Source organism: Hipposideros armiger, unplaced genomic scaffold (genome assembly GCF_001890085.2).
Source record: "Hipposideros armiger isolate ML-2016 unplaced genomic scaffold, ASM189008v1 scaffold_1903, whole genome shotgun sequence".
Taxonomy (NCBI): domain Eukaryota; kingdom Metazoa; phylum Chordata; class Mammalia; order Chiroptera; family Hipposideridae; genus Hipposideros; species Hipposideros armiger.
Genome location: NW_017733253.1, coordinates 57,887 through 64,007, shown reverse-complemented (window position 1 = coordinate 64,007; position 6,121 = coordinate 57,887). Strand labels below are relative to the sequence as shown.

General features: G+C 47.2%; 1 long non-coding RNA gene across 1 annotated transcript in view; it reads right to left on the bottom strand.

The window, feature by feature from the left end:
* The window catches only part of LOC109378358 (uncharacterized), a 10,851-nt gene extending 5,216 nt beyond the window's left edge, over positions 1–5,635 (bottom strand). Inside the window, exon 1 of the long non-coding RNA XR_002122982.1 lies at positions 5,478–5,635. This is a non-coding gene — a long non-coding RNA (uncharacterized LOC109378358). The remainder of the gene's footprint in view (positions 1–5,477) is intronic.
* Positions 5,636–6,121: the final 486 nt, after the last annotated feature.

Genomic DNA, 6,121 nt, shown 5'->3' with positions numbered 1-6,121 from the left:
CTCTCATTCTGACCAGTGATGGACCACAGAGCCAAGTAACAAAGTGACGGGTCTTTAGGTCCAGAAGGAGGGCCTCCTGTCTCCACAGAGCAGGGTGGGAGAGTAACGGGGTTATGACTGAGGGGAAGCTGGCAGAAATCTAGGTCTCACACATATTTTGATCTCATGAGAGGGCTGAGGACTTGGTGCTTTACCTGTAGGACCAAATGGGTCCAAGAATCTTGTGGATGGGGTCCCAGGCCCCCTGGGAAGCAGAGGAGATTCTGGTTGAGCCAAACCCTGTGACACCCACCCCCTTACAGCCCAATCTCATTCTGCCTGTCCCACCCCATGCCCACCTTTCCTGACCAACACCACTGGGCCCAGGATGAGGGGCTGTGGTGAGCAGCTTGCTCATAAATTCACCTCAAACCTCAGTCCTGGAAGAGTGGCAGTGAGAACATGAGACTCACATGGGTTCTCTGTTAGACCTGCTATATGACAAGCCTTTCCAGTGCATGGATGGCCACAGAGGGGCTGGGAGTTGTGTGGAGTCATCCTCTGGGTCCCAGACACAAAGAAGGGTGCTATGGGAGCACGATATGCAGTGAAAAGCCAGGCCTGATTCTGCTCCACACAGGACTTCCTCCAGTGACTTCTCTCCCAGCCTGGGAACACGGTCATAAGAGCACCTGCAGAACTCCTGCAGCCCCTGCACTGCCAGAGTTTCCAGGTAACTGTGGCCTACACAATTTCCCAGGTCACACCTGAAACGCCTTCTCCTGGTCCAGCTGGAGCACCTAGAGCCCACTGAGGCAGGGCAGAGGGGAGTGGCAATGTAGTCTGGGGAGACTTTCTGGGATGGGGTTTATGGGTTGGATGTTCTTTAAAGACAGTGGGACCTTTCCTGGTGTTGAAAGTCACATGCAACATCAGTTGTGTGGCCTCTCCCGGCTGACCAGACCGTGGACACAGGGAATGCGATAGCTGGGGTTATAAGTCAGCATGTTTAATTTGATCTTTCAAATTTTTCAGTTGTTTCTACTTATATTTACTTTCTACTTATTTTATTAAACAGAAAATAAGGTCCTAGCCAAAAAGAAAAACAAAAATTGGCACTTGCTAGGCCTACTTCCTTTCCTTGGACACTGGCTGCCTTTCTACAATTTGGACTAAGAACATTTTCTGAATTTCTTCACAAGGTTTCTTTGAACCAAATTTTTGGATCTGTAGTTTTCTAGTTCAATCATGGGAACTGTATCAGCCTAAGTGAGGAAATGCAAGTAAAGGGATCAAACCTCAGATGTGGAGACGACAAGGCCATAGGACGGTCATCTGCAAATGGACTTAGGAGAGGCAGGACTGTCCACTCTCAGGCCCCTCTAGGGGCTCCATGTTCACCCTTTAGCAACATTTGAAACCTCCTGGGGATCCTGGCCCATGACCTGCCAAATCCTTGTGCAGGTTTCTTCTCCCGGGGAAGGATGTGAGATGTGGCTTCTAGGGCTACAGCTGGGCCTCATTCCATGAACATTTATGCTCCGTGTGAACTAAAATGTCCAGCATCCCTGCCCTTCCTTATACAATTCTGTTCAAGGCAGAAATTCCCTGGAGGCCCCCAGCTTCTGTCAGCTACATTGTGGCCATTCCTGCCCGGCTGGGACCTCACAGATCAGGGATGGGTTCTCGTTGGCCAGGACAGCGGTCCATATCCTTGGCCAAGGAAAACCCCTATGCTCTCCTAGGCTGAGCAAGGTGACCTCTGGGCGATGTGGTTCTGAGGTCCATGGTCTTGGACAATCACCAGTTCATACACTGAGTCGTCTTATTACTCACTTGTCCTGCAGGGGCAGCTGGCAAGACCCCTGGGACCATTGTGTTCTTTTCCACAGTCTTGTGCTGTGGTCATGTATAGGGGGATGTGAACGTCTCCTGTGAGGAGCTTTACAGATGAAGCATGAAAGGCGACAGTGGAGGGAGGTCCAGCCGGGGAATGCCACCAAACTCACGACCCATGGGCATGCACCAACACAGGTTTACCTATTGAAATAATATACTGAAATGCTTCCCATCTGGGTGGAAACTCACGCTGCTCTCAGCTCATCCTGAGCACCCATCCCATGATCAGGCGCCAAAGGGTTAGCACCTGGCATTTTGAATAGTATCCCCTGGAAACTCCAGCAAAAGGAAAACCAAGATAAATGGCTGTGCAGTTCTGTTATCTCCCTCCATCCAAAGGCTGCAAGTGTCACTGGGACACACAGCAGGCTGGCTCTGCCTGGGAGGCCTTTTCGTGCAGCCGGGGGCTGACTATAAATCCTGATGCCTGACAACCCAGGCCCTTCCTGACATGGCACAGCCCTCCAGGAACATGGTTTGCTAAAGGAAAGATAGGTAAGAGTAAACCTCCAAAGAGAAGGATACGTGCCAGGTTCCAGGGCTGACAGGGCCAGGGGGGAGGTGAGGGTGCCTGAAGGGTTCCCACTGCAGGACCGGAAGCTCCTGAGGCCCATCCTGCATGTAGCAATATTTCATAGCTCTTGTGCCAAAGGACATAGCAGAGGACAGACAACTTAGTGCATCTTTGGGCATCCAATGGCCAAAAGGGCACTGACAGTCACCCTGAGAGACCATGTTTATACTGAGGGTCACATCACACAGTCCAGGTTTTTACACTGATGTAAATTTAACAAATGATATATATAGAAACACTCAAATTATTCACAACTGAATATGAAAGAAAGAACTATAACAATCAAATCCGTGCTTTTGCAGTTGGTCACACTTCAGAGCTAATATTTAAAATGATCTTCTTCCATCGCCTACTTCATATTCTCTCTGGTCTCAGCAAGCACCTCAGCTGGTCGTGTATTTTGCCTGGTGGGATGATGCTGACCTTCATTCCTGAAGGCTCAGGGCCATCAGTAGTCACGCCTGGACTGGTTTCTTATACCTTTCAATCTACCGTCCTCTCAGGGCACAGTAATGCTAAGAAAGCCCTAAGGAATCGCCTGTACTTATATCTCCATGCAGAGCAGCTGTCCACTCTCCCCCGGGTAACAAGGATCACTCACCAGCCAGTGCCTGCTGATTTAGAGGCATGAGGAGCCCTAAGTGGCGGGGCGGCAGTCTTAATTTCCAGTCCATGGAATCAATGTGTGTCCTGGACAAAGCTCTCCTCCCTTTGGAATGAAGAACCCTGACCATGAGGTCACAGGCCCATGAAGCAGAAGTGATGCTAGCGGATCACTCCGGCTGTGGAGGAGAGGCTGGTCCATGACAGGACCGTCGCCTGACCCCTGCTGGGCTCTCATACTGGATCCAGTTAGATCCGGGCCAAAGCAGAGGTTGCTTCTCCAAAATCCCCTTAAACACTGTCCGGTCCCTTGTGAAGCCCAAGATGTGCAGGTTCCTGGAACAAGCCTTGCCTGCCCTGGGCAAGTCTAAAGGGTGGGTCAGACCCCAGTTCCCCTGACCATCCTGCGCTGTCCTGTATAGCCCTAAAGCACCTGCCACCTGGTGTGGAGGACATCCACGTTGTCTTTCCATCGCCCGACATGTGCCTCGTATGTAAGTTCCCTTAATAAACTCTCAATGTCATGATGTTGCTGTCAGCCTGTTTTTCATGTCTCTCAGCCCTGGGAAATCGTACATAAATAAGAACAACAGTGGTAATAGTGGGTGGGGCCACACACAGGTCTACCCATGATTGATGGACTTGTGAATCCTGGCTCTGGGGAAATCTGCATATAATGGACTCTGATTTAGGGCCTTAGAAGCCTCCTGGGAAACTGCTCACGCCCTGTAAGGAATTGCCACCAGGTAGTGTTACAACTCAGACAGCCCATTTTTCTGTCCTGTCAAGTCAGCTGCTTCAGGAGGAAGGGGAACAGGGGAAGACCAGTGAGTTGGTGAGCATGGGCCCAATGCCACACTTCATTCCTGTGCGGAGAGTCCTTTGATGAGTGAGAGACCGTGATGGTGGATAAGGTGCTCTGTGAGGCTCCAGATGGTAGTTATCAGAGACACTGCATGAAGGGAAGGGAACACAATTCTCTATCCAGAGTAGCTGTCTAGGCCAAAAGTCGGCAAACTGCAGCTCGCGAGCTGCATGTGAATCTTTGGGTATGTTCTGTCTCAAAAATTTGCTGACCCCTGGAAGAGCCAACCCTGTCCCACACAACAATTTAAAAATTATTCAACAGCCATAAATATATTTTTACATAATCACCATTATGTGAATAATATCCTGTAAAAATTTTATAAATGAAACTATGATAGTTGTATTTTCATTTTCAGTTTTACTTCAGAGCCACAGTTCGCAAGCCGCTGTTTGCTGACCCCTGGCGGCTCTTCGGTCTCAAAAGTTTGCCGATCCCTGCTCTAGGCCAATAAGAACAAACCACTGCCCCTTCCATGGGAGAGGAGGTCCAATAAAATCGCCTCCCGTGGGGCAGCTGCCTGATCACCCTGGGGACAGTGCCACATCAGGGACCCTGATTTTGTCTGCGCCCCTGGCAGATGTGGCACTCAGCAGTGACTGTGTGTGTGTGTGTGTGGGGGGTCAAGCTTGATGAGTGGAAGCCACAGTGCTGAGCCCATGCATCACCTCCACATCTGCCGGTATGGCTTTGCTTACAGTCATAGGACACACGCGGAAGATCTCTTGATTTGATTTTATTTTTTTAACAAATCAATTGCCACAGAGTTCTAGCAAAGAATATTTCACTGAGCTGAAAATAATTTAAATTTTTTGTGTTTATAAATGGTTCATGAGAAGATGTCAAACATGGTAATACTCTCATATGAAGACAAAAGAAGCTAAGAAGGATATATGAAAATATTATCCATAACTTAGCTTGTTTAAAGCCAGTAAAGTTAAAGTATAATAAACTCTCCTTGGGTATAAATAAAACATTGAAATTAAAATCATGCTGTGAATTATAATACACTTTTCTACTTTTCAATATTTTTCAAATACTTGAAACTTGAAAAAAATAACAATACAAAAGAATGAAAGAATATATGGGGGTTCAGTCTTTTCCCTTTGCCTCAGCTAAGATAGGGCTCCAGAGAAGGGCCGCATGTCCCAGTTGTTTTTTCTTTTCTATTAATTTCATGACTGTATATGCTTTTCCATTCATCTGCCATTGTACTGTGATTTCTCCCCAGAAACAATCTGAAAAAAGTGATACCAGATGCTATGAATTCGGAGCTTAAAAACCCTGACTAATGAATCATTTGCAAATTAATTCTTGTTAAAAATGTTTCATGAGAAGGGTTGCGGGGAGTGAAACGGAGGAAGGGGATCTATTTACAGTGATGGATGGCAAGGAGACTTACTGCGGAGGGTACACAAATATCGAATCAAATGTTGTCCACCTGAAATAGAATCCCAGATACCAATTTTACCACAATTGCGATAAAACTACATTATATGAGAAAGTGAAAAGCGAAGCACATGTGAACACTAGAGTAAATGAAGGTTCTATACTCACTATTTAGAAAAATGTCTGGGATAAGCCTCAGCTGACCCTGGACCGGAAGCTTTTTCCTCGGGGTCGTGAGGCTGAAAGTTGTCCTGAAGCCACAGAGGCACCCCATCCTCCTGCGAAAACAAAGCTCTTGTCTTCACCTGGATTCTGTGCTGGCGAACACGGGCGGACCCAGCAAGAGCTCACCGCGACCCCGAAATGACGGGTTGTGCGCCCCCTGATGGCCGCTGGGGTGCAACGCAAGAAGCGCACACCTAGTTCAATGGTGGCTGGGCCCCTTCTTGGAGGTCCTGGTGAATGCCCGAAATTCAGCATTCAGATTAGCAATGCCATAATTGGGGAAATTTTAACAGAGACGGAGCTCCTTGTTCTGTGCCCAGATGGGAATCGAAGTTTAGAGACAATATACACTGTTTTAAAAAATATATGCCAGTTATAAATAACTACAATATGAAATAAACAATGCCACTCATAATAAACCAAAATCTTTTTTTAAATCCTCAAACATACATTCAACAAAATTCTTACAGATCTCTATGGGGGGAAAAAATGAAACACTCTTGAAAGCAATGAAAATAAAGTAAATTAATTGAGGTATATTCCTTGTTCATAATTTAAAGACACAGCGGTATTAATGTGAAAATTAC